Source organism: Hetaerina americana, unplaced genomic scaffold (assembly GCF_022747635.1).
Source record: "Hetaerina americana unplaced genomic scaffold, ioHetAmer1.1.p SCAF_4, whole genome shotgun sequence".
Lineage (NCBI taxonomy): Eukaryota > Metazoa > Arthropoda > Insecta > Odonata > Calopterygidae > Hetaerina > Hetaerina americana.
In genome coordinates, this window is record NW_027286985.1 from 72,800,394 (window position 1) to 72,820,275 (window position 19,882).

A 19,882-nucleotide genomic window follows, 5' to 3' on the forward strand; every position below is an offset into this window, starting at 1 on the left:
AATGCAATGGGCTGTTGTATTCTGAATATTGAACTCTGCTAAAATCTTGACATTTTGGGGTCAATCAGAATTAAGCATGTGTTTCACTTTTTGAACATTTTTATCACACTGTGTTTTTGATGGATATCCAGGGCATTTCTCACCGTGAACCTCCTCGTTACCCTCCCAGAACTTCCTGTGCCGGCAGAAAGCCATCACTTGGGACAATTCTCTATCTCCATAAGAATCCTTAACCATGATCATGATCTCCGAACCCGATTTCCCGAGTTTAACACAACATTTTATCGCATATCATTGCTTCATCGAAAGTGGCAATCTGAATTTGTGACGCGACCCTCAAACAGGGATTCAGTCTAGCAGCGATCCAGGCTGTAACGGCCCGCACACAACTGACGCGTGTCGTATTGCATTCCAAAGACCTCTTACCTTTTTCCTGTCTCTGTAATCAGCGTAAAGTTTGGTTTTGATTGGTGAGGGTAGAGCCACCGCATTAGAGCCTTAAAGCATGCGAAATAACTACTCAGGATGGAGGGGGGGGGGGTGCGATTCCGTTCCAAATGCCATCATTTTTTGCCCACAAGGTTCCGGCAATCATAAAATACTATTTGAGACAAAAAGTCACCCGCAGAATTTTCACAACGTTTAAAGGATTTCCGAAGTGGACAACCAAAGGTAATGCCTTTTATAAATATTTACACTTAAGAATTAAATTATACGAATTGAATTCAAAGGCTATGGGCCGGTCGGATTCATTGTGTCAGGTTTTCTGGGGGAGTAAGGTTTAATGGGGAAATACAAGGAGAGAAAAGAGGTATTTTGGGTGGGCGAACACGGATATTTTTATTTCCACGCAGGATGAGATTGAGATGGAGGGCGGATAACACGAGAGCTTCATCGAGGAAAGAGAGAGACGAATTTCACAAGTATCCAATGCGAAATTGATGAGAAATTCGCAGAGATAGGACGGGAAACAAGATTTATCGGAACGTCGAAAATGTGACCGTATGGATTTTAGCGCATCACGCATGAGAACAACTTCCAAATAGTTGCAAACTACTCTCGCAAGATATTCCGATATCAGTATATCATAAAAAGGGTTCCTGCTGAAAGACCCACGAAGGTAAAACGTACATTTTGAAGATGGTCACGAGTGTTGATGTTGAAAGTGCAACTATTAATTAGCAGAGGTCTTTCGCGGGCTAAGCTCATTCGCGGATATTAACGTGAATTGTTTTTTTTTAAAGTGCAATTGGTGTTTTACGAGTGGATTATGGCATTTATAATGGATGACCAATAGACCCAACAGGAAATGTCATCTGATCAGATTTCTCCAATAGAGGATGTCTCCTATCGCTTGATGAGAAAGATGTCTTCACCAGGAAGAAAGCCAAAAATACAACAGCAGGCAAGAGGTTGAAATGTATATTAAGTCAAGTATTCCGTGGGTCATCTAAAAATATAAGATAAAATTAGACAACGGCGCTGAAAGTGAAGATCACGAGTAACACAATGCCCAAATAGACCGACTCTGCCATGAAAGATAATACCCCTATTACCACAATACTATTGAGAAACCGAATAGATGCCCGTGATTAAAAAGCAGCTAAAAGACACACATTCACATTTTCTAAAGGTGGAGTCTTGTCGTTGCGCCCATTGCTCTTTCTCCATTGTCGTTATTTTCTGTTCCTTGTATGTTGTTACTCTCATAGTACTTTTTATATCATCTATACATTTCTTTTTTGGCCTTCCTCTGCCTTTTTTTCCTATTATTTTCCCCTCCATTATATTTTCCGGGAAGTTGTTATGCCTGTGAACACGCTCAATAAATTTAATTTTTCTTTTCTCCTTCTCTTTTATTATATTCCTTTTTTATTTAATTTCTCTCAATACTTCTGTTGCTTTTCTTGTCCGTCCATTTTGTTCTTGTTATCCTTCTCCAAATCGACATTTACATTGCTTCCAACCGAGCCTTTTCCATCTTTCCCAAAGTCCAAGTTTCACATCCATAGAATAATGTATTCAAATTAAACGTTTTCGCAAAGTCTTTTCTAATTTCAAATTTCATGATTTTGTTTCTTAATTCTTTCCTTTTTATTTCCAAATGCCTGCTTAGCCAAGGCCATCCTTCTTTTGATTGCAGAGGTACATCTGTTGTCTCTTGTAGATACTCTCCTAATGTAGTAGAACTCTTCTACTTGGCTTATCCTTGATTCCCCTATCATTTAATGTTAAGGGGGTCCTGTCCTGTTCATAGAAACTATCATAGCTTTGGTTTTTTTTTCACATAGTTAGGGGGTGACTTTAAAGGAGCCCCGAAATATCAGAAGATTGATGTAGCGCGAGAGGTGTGGGTAGAGTCCATATGTGTGAACACTTCACGGCCCTTTTGTCAAGTGGATAGGGCAAATTGACGTGTTTTATGGGAAAAGAATGGGTCGGGAAATAATTTATTTTCCTACCTAGAACTTGGAGCTGTAAAAATTTTCCGTGGAGTAATAGATAATATTGGGCGTAGTCAAAGTTAAAAAAAAAAATCTTTCAAGGTCGATTTTACAATTTCCTCTTGCCACGAAAGATAGTGCCCCTATTACCGCAATACTATGGAGAAACCGAATAGATGCCCGTGATTAAAAAACACCTAAGAAAAACATTCGCATTTTCTAAAGGTGGAGTATCTCACTCACTATACGAGGAAACAATAGTATGAGCACGACTGAAAAAACAGCATTCGTTACGTAATATTTGCAATTTTTTTCGAGTATTCATAAGTGACCTCCTTCAACCTGAGGGAAAAGAGTTGATTTACACATTTCCATCAAGGTTAATGAAAATTAGCGGTGAAATTACCACGTGCAGTTAAGTACAGCCAGCCAATTACCTTTTTGGGTAATCAAATCATTACCTTATTCACCACCCATTATCGTGTACCCATTTCTCGTAATTGCATAAATTTAAAGTTTGCCTTCATGCGAAAAACATTTTATTACTTTTTGGAATAGCCAGCGACTACAAAATATGGCGGCATGTTTGGAAGATTTTAGTGATGCATGTCAAAAGAAATGGAATTCCTTCGTAAAAATTTATTAAGAAACTGTGTGTTGAAATATGAGGACTATTTTGAAATTATTCATGTATGGTGTGGTTTTTAATTGAATTTGATTTTTAATTACATTCTTTAAAGATGCGGCTATTATGTTTATGTTTTTAACTCGAGCGTTGACATTTTTTTCGTCGAAAATGAGTACTGTGGAAGCACCATAAATGCAACCTCGGAAGCGATACGTGTATCTTTTTGTGGAAGCGCGGATGGTATTTTTACTGCTCTCTGCCCCGCTGCCATCATCGTTGCTGGTGAAATAATGGCGGAGCGAAGTATATGGTGCTATTGCCCGATGTGACGTGCCTCCATTCCAGCGAGAAATACGCGCTTAACCACCTTCTAGGAAACGATTTGGTCCTATCTCAGTTCTCCGTCAAATTGATCGCTTTTATGGGTCCCAGACAAAAACCGTCTATAACAATTATTATTTGTCGCTGTAGTTATGACTCTTGACCGCATCCTCAGAAATATTGTGACGTTTTCACCTTAGTCTATGTCCATAAAAGCCTGTATTTTTTCGTCACGTAATTACTTGTCCACGATCATGCTGTAAGAATCTGCTGGTAGGGTAAAGGAATGCTCGCCTTAAATCGGTTATTTCTTCCTAATTGCTGCCTCTCATCTCTTTTCTAAGTTTTTTTTCAATTTAAAAAAAAATTCTTTCGTTGATTTAATTATTTCAAATTATATAATGGAACAAATTCTCCTGTGTTTAAAAATTGAAATTATCTGTGGTCTCTAGTATAGTCACACTACATTTTTTTCTAAGAACCTCCGAATTGGAGCCGAGGATGTTGTGCAGATATCCGACATTAGCAAGTTGTTTCCTCACCACGAGAGGTTCCAGGATATCCTTACTTTATTGTTTTATTTATGATGAAAGTATGTGAAATTTCAATGTAATCTCTGATCAATATTCAGGCTTAGACTGTAAATCCGTTTCGATTGTAAACACAAGTAAGTAACTTCCAAAGGACTTCTAGCCCTCGTCTTGGCAAATGAAGTGAAATAGCGACTTCAGAAAACGTATTTGAATATGAATTAATTCCTTCATATTGAATTTTTATTTCCTTCACATATTATTCTGCCCTCCGCAGAAATCTTTAAGAAAGCCCTTTTTGATTTTTTTTCAGAGGGAGCCTTTGACCTTTAAAATAAACAATTTTCATTAACAGTCGAGCCTTCCACTCCAAAAAGGCTACTTTTGTTCTTTCTGTTCGTTTGCTAGTTATCCTTAAGCCCTTTGAAATCTTTCATTCAAGTGAAACTCTGACATGTTTGAAGAATGCTTCTGATGATTCTTTTCAGGGTCTCATTACCGGTTAAGCTTCATGATTACGCATTATCCAACTTCAAAAAATCCACATAGAAAATTTTCCTGCTTCTCTCAGATAATTTGAGTATATTAAATATTAAAATAATATTCCTATACTTTGCTCTCCCTCTTAATTCGCTTCGCTAGTAGGCTTATCTATTTTGGTAGTAGTAATTTGAATGTGTTATGCAAATCAGAAATAACACCCGATACTACTCCACTAATGGCATTTTAATGCATCAACCTTCGACTGCGATGCTTCGCCAGGAAAATGATAATTATCTGGCATCAAGATTTAATCGATATGTTTTGAATTTGGATATTAATATTTATTTGAAGTTGTTGATTCGTGTCTAGTTTTCTTCTTGCTTATGCATTCACCGATTGATATTTTTTGAAATTCATAATTCAAATCTCTCTGTTTAGCTCAAATACGAGTACAGCCATACATACTACATGCATGGTATCCTGCAAGCCACCGCTAAGCTTAAAGCCAAGAGATGTCATCGTCCCTGAAACCATGAACCCCGTCCAAATATATGCTGTTTCCGAATTCTGGTTAATTTTAGGATTGGCTGAAGTCCATACAAAAAAGTGTGCTCCACATCAAGGATTTCTCCGTGAAATATTTCTGGGTTACGTGCGAGACGGGCGATATATGTATGCAGTGATACCAATGATAACGATACTTCAGGAATTTCCAATCAGTAATTCAAAATAAACAATCGAGATATTTCAACAAGTGTTGTGCATGATAAAATAATGTTAATGCAACCTAATAGTAATCATGTGCATGCACAATTATTCGTGCGATAATTTACCTGAAAGTCTTAATGTTCAGTTATAAATGAATTGATACGCGTCGTCACCATTTCGACGTCTGAAGATAGACAAATTATGTAGGCTAATTAAATCAACATGTTCATAAAATTTATATTCCCATTTATACCAACATTATACTCTTATCATCTAAATTGTGTAAACCTTTCGTTGTTACTCAAGTGGTTATGAGCGTTCACGGGTGGGTGTATTTCGAAGGAGTTGTATTTTTGGACACCATCTCACCCTTTTGTCGACTTGCTCAAGGGGCCTCACACGGCTAGATGAAACAATGAAAACATACTGGGCTACTGGAAATAAAATATGGAAAAATTCCCCACCCAAAGTGGTCTGATTTTGAGTTATTCTGATCCCTTTTTGTTCATGGGAGTATTGGCATCTCATCGTAAATCTCTGTATTCTACACTTTATTTCTTCAACTTAATTGGAATGATATATCTTACCGTTTTACGATTGGGCTATAATAGATTTTCTACTTCATTGCTTAAGAGACTTCCTTCCAATTTATGCAAAAAATTGAATCTGTTATTTAACTTCACTCCGTGAGTGATTCCCAAGGTTTTTGCACGACATTTGTAATGGTTAATGTTTTTCAGAAAAATTGGCATTCCATTATTTGAAATGTCTGTTTTCGGCATCATTTAGCGAAAATTATTCGGCAGGTTATCGGGGACATGCGGGGATAAATTGGTGAAAACGCTTAGAAAGAAGGGATTTAATAAATCGGCCTTTTCCAAACAGATTTCTACCCTTTATCTTTGTGGAGTGAATTAACTACAGACTATTTCCCTGAAACTCTCTGACATACGACCAAAATGCTTTCGGATTCTCTTTCAATTTTTCAGTTAATCATTTCTTTTTATATTCACTTAGCGCTCCTCGAAATTCCTTCTTGGCATTCGTCCTAGGTTTGTATGTTTTTAAATTATCTCATTCAGTTCGTCACTGAAGATATCTTTCCTTAAATTTTTCATTTTAGCGTAACGTAGCCTTTGATGTCGAAACGATTTTCTAACTTCCGCGTTTGAATCATTTAGTCTCTGTGTTATCTTTTATAAATGTAGTTGGCTTGAACTTGTTGACTACCAATCACGTGATGCCAGGGAAGTGATTCCACGTATCCTCAGTATTTCGGTGTTTACTGTCTTTTTTTAATTTTACAAACGAACTCTGTAGGCTTTTAAGTCATTATTTGCCCGTTCTTAAACAAGTATATGAATATTTTAAGCTTCTTAACTCTTAAGAGAGAACTTAACCCATGAAGAGAAATCTTGGCCTTTTCTGATCTGTGGCCGCTAATTTTTTAAATATATTCTATATTCAAAACCTTCTCGCGTAAATCCATTGCTGACTGATCAAAAATGTTTTCCCCCTAACTGGTGAAGTAACAAGGTGATTCATGGAGTTGAACGTAATAGAATGTAATAGCGACTGGCAGATATCTCTGTCTTTATCCCTTGTTTTGAAAACATGCGTATGAACTTCAATCTACACATGCGGTGTTGAAATACCCCCTTATTATGTCTTGTTCATTGTTTTGGAAAGAGAAACTTCCGATTTTCTTGTCTAGTTCTAGTATTACATTAATTCTGTCGAATGTTGGTCTGTAAAATGCGCATATATAGGTTATTTTGGATTTAGATATTTTAATTGAACACCAAACCATTATCTGGAATTATCTAAGCCGTGCTGCCGCAATCATTCTCAACTGTGATAAAGGAACCGCCCCCGATTCTGTTTTCTCTGTCCTTCCTGTAAACGGAAAGGGTTTTGGTAAAATTCTCTGTCGGTAATTCCAGTGGATGACCAGCTTTCATCTCCAATAATTATATATGCGCCTGTGCTTTCAATGAGGAGACTACATTGAAAATAAAGAAATTACGATGGCTTGATTATTTTGCTAGGATAATTTTATTATTATTATCGAATCCCTTTTTAAAATTTTCCAAACAATATGATTAACATTAAATGACCTGTTGTATTAATATCTAACACCGACTCTCCCCTCATTTAAAGTTTATTTATGTAGTAATGGGGACTTTGGGGCCCCCAATTTGACCTACACGTTGACCTACACTCCAATCTAAAAAATACCTACAGTGCGCGAATATCTTCCCCGTTACGCAACCAGCGGCCTCAGACTTGTAGGAACACCAGAGCGGTGCAAAGGGTTCCTACAGATCGGATTTCCGGTTGAATTTCAACGAAAGATGCCCCGATATCCTTTCGGAAATGAGTCTCTGATTAATGCCTTACCCTGGATTTGAAAACACAGATCTACGACCAATCCTCGGGACAAGGCTACAACTCGCGAGTTTCACCTCAACCCCCTCGACGCCACCCTCCCGCTCCACTTTAGAGTTCAATTCCCTGAAAGATTGCAGAATCTCCTGGGATCCGTGGTCCATGACATCGTTGACGCCTAAATTGAGCCATGAATGGCAGCCCGGAGCACTTAGTGCCCGCAACCACCTCTCCAACCACCTTCGTCACCTGGAAAGCGCCACCACTCGGAATGCACCTGGTCGTCAGGAGCTGGCCTCACAACCTCGTAGTCAGCCTCTTTCCGCAATTCCCCCCTTTCCCCTTTGACGGTTTCTTCCCGGTTGTGCTGTCACAGGAGCGTGAGAAGGGGCCCCAGATACCAGAGGGCTATATTTTGATACCACCTAATGTCTGTTGGAGACGGGGATGAGGTTTGCCTTCTCATTTCCCATCTCTCGCCGCAGCGTTTACTCCTACCATTGCTGTGTGAGACATCCCTCCCATCTTTGAGTTACGGATTGGCGCCTCTTGCTCGTTGCGAGACCGGACACCGGTCACCTTCTCAATCGCTCTTCCGCTTGTTGCATTCGGACGAATCCGTGCAGATCCGTTGGCGCTGCGAGTTTTCATGATTCCACCCAAAACATATCCTACGCTAGAAGAGTAACCTTCCCTTCAAACTTAGATCGAAGTTCGGATACGATACCCCCCAACGCAGCGATACGGACCCTTAAGCCGCGCATTCACCGGAGCGGGAGAGCATCGTGACGTCGGAAGGGAGGGGGAGTCATTGCCGCCTCCCCCGAAATAGAACTCCCTGGGGGCCCCCGAAAATTTAACCCACACCATCCTCAACTCCCTCTCTCTGTCTCCTCTGCGAAGAGGCGGGGGAGGAGACGAGCATGCAGGTGACCGGGTGGGAGGGTTTATTTGGTTTGTTGCCTCACTCTTATTCGGTTCCCCTTCCATTTACCCTCCCACCCTCTCCTGCTCCATTCTCTCTCGTTTGATCTTCGAATTGCTCACGCCGCCGGGAGGAACCTTTACTTTCTTCGTCAACCATCCAGCCCTTTGGGTCCGAAGGTCGGCATGATTGGGATTGTAGACCTCGCGCTGAAACCTTTCGCAGCGTTAATTTTGGACGCTCACGGCAATAATGGACGGGCACTTGTGCTGCTTGCAGTTGTACCCAAGAAGTTCCGGTTTCTGGATTATTTGAAGGTTATTTGACGTGGTTTTCCACCGGTACCTTTTTAACCTCGGACCCTCTTTTCAGTGTCCCAATGTCGGAGTACATACTAAGCTACGGCAGGTCTTCCTTGTCAGTCTCGTTAATTTTCTATCCATCCGTTCTCCCTTCGCGCCCACCGTTCTATTTCAGCTGTAGATGTGAAGCACTTTTATTGCCAAAACTTCCAGAATGTCTTTATTTTTTTTAGAACACGTCCTCTTCAGACTATCATCATGAATTAATGTTTTGGCAACAATATCACGTGCGTCGTTAGGACTTGAGGCTATCAGATTTCGTCTCCTAATCGAGATAGAAATAGAAATGGAGTTAACTCTAGGTGAAGATAAATCGTCCCAGTCTTCGGGGGACGTAGGAAAAATCGGAAATATTCGATTAATGCATCGAATTTTGAATGCATAATAGTCTGTTGAAACTTGATAAATATAAATATATAATACTTTACGGAGTTAAGCCCCGTATTCCTCAGAAGAAATCCGCCCGAAAAAAAGAAATAACTTGTGAGTGTTCTCTTTATTTGTTCTTATATTGTTCGTTCCTGTCCAAGTTTTTTATTCAACACTTTCGTGTTACTTCGACAAAATTATATATATATATATATATATATATATATATACTACCTTGATCAAAAAGTTCCCGGAATAACCACCGTGTGGCGCTCCCATCGTTCCGATTTGAGTTCTGTTTTTTTTGTTAAATTGGTACATCTGTTGTTGATATTCCCTTTAAATCTTAGTGTCATAACTTGACATTTGCAAAAGTTACGTAGCCAAGAGTACATCTATCTCTGTGTGTGTTGGCGATTTTTTACAATTGCAGAAATGGATTTAAATTTGCAACAACGAACTTGTATTAAATTTTGCGTAAAAAACGGATTTAGTGGCGCACGGACGTTGGAAATGTTGGAAAAGTGTTTCGGCAACGATTCTCTAAAAAAAACGGTCGTTTACCAGTGGCACGAGCGGTTCAGAAGTGGTCGTGAGTCAATCGAAGATGATGAACGCAGTGGCAGACCATCGACATCGAAAGTCGGTGAAAAAATTGATAAAGTAAAAGAAATGTTGGTCAATAACCGCAAATTAACCATCAGAGAAATAGCGGAGGACTTGAACATTGCCTATGGATCCGCCCAAGACATTGTGGTTAATGATTTGGGTTTCCGTCGTGTAGCAGCAAAGTTGGTGCCAAAAGACCTCAATTTCATGCAAAAAAGAGACCGTGTTGACGTCGCAAAAGACATGATTTGCGAGGCTGAATCCGATCCCACATTCATCAAAAGGATCATTACTGGAGACGAGACGTGGGTTTATGAGTACGACACGCAATCCAGACATCAGGCAAGTGAATGGCGTTCACCAAATGAGCCGAGACCAAAAAAACCACGTCGTTTTCAGTCAAAAAAGAAGGCAATGCTGACGGTTTTCATGGATTACAACGGTGTAGTACATCATGAATTTTTGCCAGAAGGCCAGACAGTAAACAAAGAGTATTATTTGGGCGTTATGAGACGTTTGCGTGAAGCAATTCGCCGAAAGAGACCAGAAATGTGGGCAGAAAACTCGTGGATTTTGCACCATGATAACGCACCGTCGCACAGTGCTATCATTATTCGTAATTTTTTGACGAAAAATGCAACAAATACCATCCAACAGCCACCGAATTCACCTGATTTGGCTCCCTGTGACTTCTTTCTGTTCAATCGAGTTAAAAAACCATTACGGGGAACGCGTTTTAGCAGCCGAGAGGAAGTAATGGAAAAATCGCAGGAAGCACTGATGGACATACCGAAAACCGAATATAAAAAATGTTTCGAGGATTGGATCAAGCGCTGGCATAAGTGTGTTGCAGTCGATGGGGATTACTTTGAAGGGGACAATATAGATTTAGATGAATAAACTTGTATTTTTAATTTTCTGAATAAATTCCGGGAAATTTTTGATCAAGGTAGTATATATATATATATATATATATATATATATATATATATATATATATATATATTTATTTATTTATTTATTTATTTATTGATTAATTTATTTATTTATTTATTTTGTCTCATTTTATAAGGTGTGAGAAGTAAAATGTGCAAATTTTGTTTTTATTATTTGTGTCGGATGCATACTGAATTATTGGAAGCTGGTTAGATTAATTTAAGCGAACCTGTTCCACTCCTTTTGCGTTGGATGGGGGTGACTTGTTCTGAACCTGTTATTTCAAGGGTGCGCGGGATATATCTAAATAATATATTGTTCATCAATTAAAATAAGCATTTATATCTCGATTTTTATGCTTACAACTTTTAATTCCGTTGCTTGGAAATCCAATTAAATTTTAGTTCTCTAATGCCCATCATTTTCTTGCGGTAAAAAAAGCTGTCTGTGGGCTAGTGTTTTTCTCCTTCGAAATGATATGGGACATAATGTGTATACTCTATGGTAGCGAATCTTTCGACGGATTTGGAATGCTTCAAATTGTTTGCCCCAGATCTATGTCATTTTCAGTTTGCTCACCATCCTATTAAAGCTCTGGCCTTCAAAGTTGTTGAGTGAGGGCGTTGTTGACATCCACAGAATTTTTTACGCCGGGAATATAAAATTTCGTTACTTTTTTTTCCTTTCCATATTTATTTCCCAGGGTAAAAGTTTAAGAAAGCATCATTATCATTGAATTTTAAAAGTTCTGGTTGGCTACAGCCATCCATTCATCTCATATTTTTCTTCACAATTTGTTTATTCCGTCGTAATCGCTTACATTCTACTCTTACTCAAAGGGAAGCCTCTTTTTTATGTCTCAATCGATGTTTTCCGGCCCAATTTTCTTTTTCCATGCTTTAAGCAGTCTGGAGTCAGTTCGTTTCTCAACGAGTAAGTTCCAACTTCTTACCGTATCGTTCCTGCAGTTTTATCAATATCGTGAAAGGAACGGGTGGTGGTACTACGAAGATTATTAAACTAGGACATTCGATTTTTATTTCACACCTCACCTTCGGCTGTTCCGAAAGATGAATGGATTCCAATACTTAAAGAGGGTTTGCAGAAATAACCTGAGATTCGGCGTCTCCAGTTCTTAATGTATGATCAGCTTACTGACGAATTCAATGTTAATAGGAGAGCAGTTCTCCTTGGCATTACTTTGAAATGCTTCCAAATCACCAAAAATTAGTTAATAATCCTTGCAGAATAATACCTACCACGTACCCCACAAGCCTACGCAATTATGTGTGGCGGGGGTGTAGGGCACCAGACATATGTATAAGGCAGAAATTTTAGTTCTTACGTGTATTTGAATACATTTTAGCTCATATACAATCGATCATTTACAAACAGCCACGCCTGCATACACCATGCACTAATTGACTAAATTATTAAATATTTTGCTGTAAGTAAACATATTCGGATGCTGGGGTTCAATTTTGTCATCAATGCGTATCAATATCAGCATGCATTCTCAGGTGACCATACATGCACCAGCCCCCTATATGTGACCTTTAGATAGGTCGCGTTTGCTTCTAAACCGCGTCACCCCTGATAGCACTACCACTAGACTGGACCTGCATTTACACGATGCCCTGCAAACTGCCTCGAGCGCGTGTTGCAGGGGGTATTAGATAACCAGTCACTATAGTAATTATTAGATTGATGTGTCGTAATGTGTCTTTCCTACTGTTGTGCCCCCGAATCGGGGGAAGAAGACGATCGAAGGGAAGGCGAGGGAAAAAGATGATTCCGCGCGGCGATTGGTTCTTTGGTTTCCCTAATAACTTCTCTCTGTCGTCTCTCCTAGTTGGCGGGAGGCAATCCGAAGCTTGAAGTTTTCATATCCACTTCGTTCGAGGTTACCATTATGCAGTGATGTAAATTTCGATGCTCGACTCTCGCAATGGCTCGTGACGTTCTCGGGCCATTCTCGTTCGTTGAAGTTATTACCTGATGACCTTGCGAAACGCGTCTTCCTTCCCAGGAATTGGATGCCGTTTACCGTAGGTCCTCCCCGCGGGCCGAATTTCGCTCCCCGAGCTTTGTTGCTCTGATTCAGCCGGATTATCTCCGCGTGACAGAGCAGGCGCCGCGCGCCGTCCGTGCTCTTCGTTCCGCTGCTTCCCGGCCGACATCCTTCCGCGGTATTTGCACATCCGCGCGCGCGCGTCCCTGACCCGTATTTCCTCAGTCCAACCCGTGGTTCAATTCCTCCTCCTCGGCGATCGAGACAGACCTCCAGAAGGGCTCTCCCCCCATTGTTTGCTTAAGACATTGAAGGAATGTGGTGCCATCCTGGCATTGTTTGCATTGTCGTCTTCACGCATACCGTATTCGTCATTATCCACCTTGTGTGTGTATGCGCGTAAGTACGCGTGCACGTCTATGCGGTGGCCCATTTAACGTGACGTACGAGTATGTAATGCTCCAAATGAAAAAATCACTTTTTTTAATGAATTAATTCACTGCTCTCATTAGTGCTCTTTTGTGCATAATTATTTCATCGATACAAATGGCAGTAATAGCATTATTCAATTCGAATATGGCAGTTAACTCTTGACCATGGAATTCATGTCTTGATTTATACTATATGTGCATCATTTTGTCGCTGTTTCCAATAAGCCGAGTGTATTCGTCGATATGGAGAGAAACGAAAGTCGATGTTCAGTTTGCATTCTGTGATTATTTTTCTCGTTCGATATTTTTTCTTAGGGAAATACTGTATTTTCTCATTGCCAATTGTTTGAAGGGGCTTGTGCTGTTAAAAACCAGTGCGCTGTCTAGGCCCTCAGTTGGCGATCAAAAAGATATATCGCACTCTGCAGCTGATCCCGAAAATTCGGAGGTTATTTAAGTTTACCCTCGCAAGATAATCCCCCTTAAATCCATCCATCTCTCTTCCCTTCTCTCTCCTCGGCGCAGGCGATAATTACTCATCCTCCCTCTCGTTCCGTTGGCCAAGGAATAGCTCGGTGTGTGTTTGTGTGTGTGTTTATACAGCATTTCGATATTTTTTGGGTCACGGCCATATCTCTCTCCCTTTCTCCCTTCCCTCCCTCCCTCCCCCTCCCCCTGGATCTCGGTGAAAATATTTGACGCGTGAGTGGCCTCCCCTACGGAGAAGTGCACTCCGTTGCCAAAGCGATATATCCGACGCACCCCCCCTCCGCGCCCACCCCCCTCCGGGTTGCAGTGTCTCCTCCGAATCCCATCACCCAACAAACCCCCCTGAGGGATGGGAGGGTGCCACGAGTTTCGGCCGCCTGGACTGGATTCGTTTCGGTGGAGTAAATTTATCTGCCGTCAACCGAATTTCGAAGCGAAGCTTTTAATCTTGTCAAGAGTGAGGGCATTCTTCTCGTCGCCGTCCAATAGATAGGTGAAACGAATGCTAAGGGCTTCTTTACATTTTTTTTCTTTCCGGCCTTTTTAGAGAAAAAGTCTACGAGTGCGATGAAGGGCGGGCATGTACGACGAAATCTTCAATGTCAATAGCGTATACACGCAAGCACTTGCTGTGGCACAGCGGCCGTCTCAAAGAGGTGATGTCTTGATTTCGGTTTTGAGGCTTACCCATCGTGATCTGTAGCGACAGCGATCTTCTATGTCGGCAATCCCTCCTTGGAAACCGAATATGTAGTTTTTCGTGCGAATCGTGAATCAATTCAATCCAATTAATTCAATTCTTGACACCTCGTATTTGTTTTCTGTGTGGACAACCGATAGTTCCCAAATCTGTGGTGATGTGATAGCCTTTGAAAAGTCAACCAATGGATTAGGCGCAGAAAGTATCCAATCATTAAATAAAAACTTTGCAGTCGTGACCCTTGAAAATCGGTTTCCGCTGGCGTGGTTGAACGGTGATATTTCATTGCGACAGGTAAATTTATATCCAGTCAAGAGGACATTAGTGTTACTCGAATGAACCATCAGGTCTTACAAAGTTAGGGATAATGTCTAAGGAGTCGTTTAATTAGGTATAAAATTAGGAGGAAAAATTATTATTATAAAAATATATACTCTGACCTGTAGTTTGTTGGTCACTCCCTTGTTAGCCAATTTGGCCCAATGAAAGAGACTTCAGGTAGCTATCTTTTGTGAAGAGTTTAATTTATACCCAATTTGCTTTTATCTTTCTTTCCCATATTGCCTACTGTAAAAATGTACACATGTCATAATGAATGGTTTCCGGCAGAGATAGTATATTCATAATTTTCATATTCTACTCAATACGCAGCAGGTACCAAAATGCAAACATCATAGCGACTCGACGAGAACCTGCGTTCCTAATTCATTAAAAATGTGCCTTTAACTGCGAAAGGTTTTGTTTGGTATTTGGTTAAGCTCGAGTACGTAACCGCTTAAGACTATTTGGTTTTGAAGTAACCTTTTAATTCAGTGTTTGAGATCGAGGTGATGTCCAACAATGGACTATATGGAAACGTTTCATATTTTCTTTCTGATGAGGGTTTACAGTGGTTTTCGTGAGATTGCGAGACCATTAGATGTGCATTTAGAAATAGAACTATCCGGGAAAAGAAAGTTTGCCTCTTTCTCTGACTCTCCATCCCTCTGATAAAGCTAATGCATAGAGACTAACTGTTGCATTTTGGTGGGGGTTCTCAATTTAGCAATGAGTCAACTCGAGATTTGCGGTTGTTGTTTTCAATCTTACGCGGCCGAAGAAACAAGTCGAGTGTAAAACACAGGCTAACCGCGGCAATAGGTCGGAGATTAAGCTCAGTGCTGTTCGTTCATAAACTGATATTTCCTTCGTCATACTTATCGATATGTTTCTGGTAAAGAAAAAATCCTAACTGCAGGTTTTCATTGTCGAAATTCCTCGATTTCGAATGATAAATTATGCGTAGTTGCGTGATGATTACTATTGCAGCAAAGATTTATAAGACGTATTTTTTGGTGCCAGACCGGAGATCGAATTAATTCGGTAAATTAAAGTTTGTTCAATTATGATGTACGAGTAGTATATCTTATTTCTTAAGAAGCTTAATTATATGATTTATCCACCATTAATTTGAAATGTTTCGAAATAACGGAAAGAGATAGGGTAGCTTTTTTTGCGGTGTTTTTAATTTCAGGAGGAGCCAGTATATTCGATAGAATCACTGTCATTAGTAATTTAATTGGTTTTTTTAGTGAATTAAAGATCGGTTGGTAGTAGCAATTATGCCCCCAGAATTCGATCATAATAGATTCCCTCACCCTTGGGCACCTTTCTCTTGCCAATGTGATCTCTCCGATTCTTAATTGAGTTACTGAATTCTGCGAATATGCTGCATCCAGAAAATCTTATCAGGAATTACTTCATCAAGGGACTTTCCGTGAAAACGGCGTAAATGTTAAAAAAAATGCATTTAAAAAGTAGAAATTGTGCTCAGTGATGGTTCACCCCTCTTACTGAACATATCATGTGTAATATTTTTCATTGCTTGCCAAGTTAAGTGATAGAAAAGATGAGCAAGGTCGTACATTTCACGGACAATAAATGAATTAATCGGCGGACATTTCTTTTACAACACTTACGACCTTCATATTTCGGACATGAATTGAGTTAAAAGATAGTGGTTTCGACTTTAACTTATTGACGACGAGTGATTCTTTATCTCAGTGACGGGGTTTATGGTTTCATCTTCGTAAATTCTTCTGGCACTTCTCTATAATTCCCTTCAATCCTTTTTGTCATCAATCTTCATAAAAATTAAAAAAATTAACTGGATCTTTTATTTGGATCGACGCAAAGGCTCGGTCAACTCTTCGGAGACGGAAACGAGAGAGAAAGGGATCCGTGTGGGAGTCTTTTCTTGCTCTTACCCCGTCGCTTCTGCTTAACCATCCCGTCGTTATTTTTTTCGGTTCCGGAATGTAAGGGTGACGGTATGGCCAGTGAATTTACGGCAGTTAATGACGTCATCCTCTTGAATATGTGTGTGTGAGGAAGGGACTGTGCGTGAAAGCAGCTGGTTACTCTTGCGACCGGGCTGGGCGAAAAAAATATAGATATATTCTTCTCCTTCCGTGGATTGAGTGTCGTCTCGCTTTTGGAAAACAAGTGGATTATTTCGTTTCACATGATCCGAGAGGGGTGGTCCTTCCAACAATCAAAAAATTCTCTCTGATGTTCCTCGGAAACCGTATCTATTGTCGTTGTCGATAAAGGGTCAATTCTAATTGGCTCCGTCATTTTCTGGCAAACCTGAGTTCAGGAACCTAACAAATAAATGAATTGCGTTACAATATGCGTACATATTATTCCCAGAGTTCCAATTTTTTAAGCATTAATATTGTTGGGAAAAGAAAATGATAAAAATGCCTTCTTGCACAATAAACGTTAGTGAAAATGACTCAGAAAACGCACAAATATTTGTAACTATTTAATACTTGAGGCTTGCCTACTCCCAAATCTTGGAAACGAAACCGATAGTTATCTAGTTTTGTCTGGAAACGGCTAAGAAGTAAATAATTTAATGCGAAACAGTATTAAGGAATCCCTGAATGGTAATGAAGAACACTTTTATGTTACAAAAGAAGGTGAAGGTAGGACATAACCACATGGCAATGCGGTTCTCGCGCGAGGCTTGAAGGGAAACGTTATTTCTTCCAAGACATATCTCTGGCAACGAGCCCAAATAATTCCCAAAGGGAAGCTCTGGTTTGTGATGAAGGTTAAATGTTAAATTGCTTGTCATTTTAATTTATTTCTCATAATTTCACTAAATTATTTTCAGTCAGTTCAAGAAATTTTAAAAGGCCAAATGTCTCTGGCACTCTGCGCCGGCAGTTTATAGGCAGACCAAGTACTAGAAAGCACTATTACCATCTCTCCATGGGCTGCAATTGATTTGAAATTTGTAGATTCGCATTATCGCGGTCGTCAAAATAAATAATGTTTTCTATTGTTGCTGCTACAGTAGATTACCATATATTTTCACATTTTTATCCGAAGATTTTGGGGAACTACTGTCGTTCTCTGTGACTATTGCCTTTTAGTAGTTTTGTGACATCAATTAGTTGACTGATGTTTTATCTAAAGTTTTATGGAAAATCTTAAGATTAGATCATTGAATTAATATTGGGCACTTGTCAGTGGCAATATTTTTCGCTGTTACTTATGTCAGATGAAAACTAGCCTATTGCCAATCGTGAAAATGTATTACTTAATCCTATGACTACGTGCTCCCATATTTTCCATAATTAGCGCCTGGTGTTGTCTGTTGTCAAGGATACCCCCATAGATGGCAATCCTTCGGTGCTGGTGACTAACTAAATGTTTTATAAATATGGCCAACACTGTAATCAACCCGAAGGTTGGTTTGAGTGCTAGCCTAACACTGCCACCAACGGCGTATGAAATACACTCATTAACCTTAGTAATAAGGGGCCCAAATTCTTTTCTATGAGCCACCTTTAGATCCCTAGTACCCCCGAATAATCACACAGCTTAAGTTAAGCTGAGGGCGCCCAGTGTCTTCCGACCCAGACCCTTTGGTCTCTAACCCAACTCCTTCTATTCATTGGACTACCTCTTTTTGTAAATATGGATTATCTTGATTCAGTTATTTTTTTGTAATGATTTAATCTGGTCCATCTATCGTCGACCGGAGGCCGCGCAACGTACCCGATGCGATGTCGATTAATAGCTTCATTCGGCTGCCGTATTCCTATGGCCTGAAAGCCATGCTACACTTCCGATTCCCTTCGCTTTCAATTCTCCTTGGAGAAGACTTGCGTCCTTGCGAGAGGGAACCAAGACAAATATGGGCAAAACGTGACGAAGAGGACCCGGCGCCGTCGAAGGGCTGGGTCCACGAGGAAGTTCCACCCCAGGATTGGACCTTGTCCTGATCCCAACACCCTCCTTCCCCTTGTGGCACTCCCTCAAGGTTGGAAGGAGGGGGTGACCGAGGAAGACTTCCGGCTTTTGACTTTCGACCGTCTAGAGCGGTGCGATGCCTCGTGGTCGGCTCACCTTCTGCCCCCCCCCCCACCGCGCCGATCTCCTTCCCATCCCTCCCCATGTTTCGGGCGCATTTCGGTTTGTTGGCGGCTCTCTCTCCCCCTGGGATTTACTCTCGGGTGTGGGCAGTTGACGGAGACGCGCGGCTTTTATTGGAGGGGGCGGGCTTAATTTAGACCGGGGAGCCTAAACGACGACTAAGCTCCCGAGTCAGCCCGCGCGAATAAATCAACAAATTAATTTTATTATTCAATTATTTTTGGAAAAATTAACGTCGAAGACGAATGCCTAACGAGATCTCAAACCGAGCGATGGACGGAGCGAGTAAAGTGCTCGAACAGCTCTCTCTTAATTTATTAAATTAACCCGCTTCCAAGTGCGATGCAGTCCTGGCATTGGGTATGCACCTTACCAGGACGCATAGCATTCCCTGATGCATGAATATTCCCGAATGCACTGCTTTGTTATATAATGCGCGAACGATAAGGAATGCACAAAACTGCGGGGAATATTCACAGATGTGGCAATTGGGAGGGTAGGGGTGGGGGAATGGGCGGATGGGAAGGAGAGGGGGACGGGAAGGAGGGCCCTTGGCGCCGTCCCAGCAGGTGGTGCTATTCCGATCGGTCGTGACGTCTGTGGTGACGCACGCAAAGGGACGAAAGCGCCCTTGGCTGGACCCGTGTCGGCCTACCTCCTCGTTTTCCTATTCCCTTCTCCTTTCCACCTTTCTCATTTCCCACTCACTTCTCCTTTCCCGTCTTCCTCTCCTGTCCAGTTCTCCGTTTCCTCTCAGGTATTGGCTTCGTTTATTAGGAGCACATGATAAAAGCGTACTGAAGCACTGTGGCGCCATTAGGGCGCAACCACGACTGCTCCGATCGCCCCAGTTTTGATCTTTAATTAGTCCCAAACTGCGGTGCAGGTTCTGGTCGTTGGAGGCTTATAAGCTTCTCCTATTATATGCATATATAAACCTGTAATTCACCCAGCATCTGTTGAACTATATGAAATAAAAGAGTCGGCGCCATATATTTTCGATATTCTCTCTTTCCCCCGAGCACTAGACGCACTAAAATTTCATTCAGGTGTAAAAAAAACATTGCACTGCAGAAAACACATATGTCGAGCGTGTTACTATATTGTCGACACGGAGACA

General features: G+C 40.8%; 1 protein-coding gene across 2 annotated transcripts in view; it reads left to right on the plus strand.

Annotated features, from left to right (window-relative positions):
- The window catches only part of mrj (DnaJ heat shock protein family (Hsp40) member B6 mrj), a 319,815-nt gene that overhangs the window by 66,010 nt on the left and 233,923 nt on the right, over positions 1-19,882 (plus strand). The window lies entirely within an intron of this gene.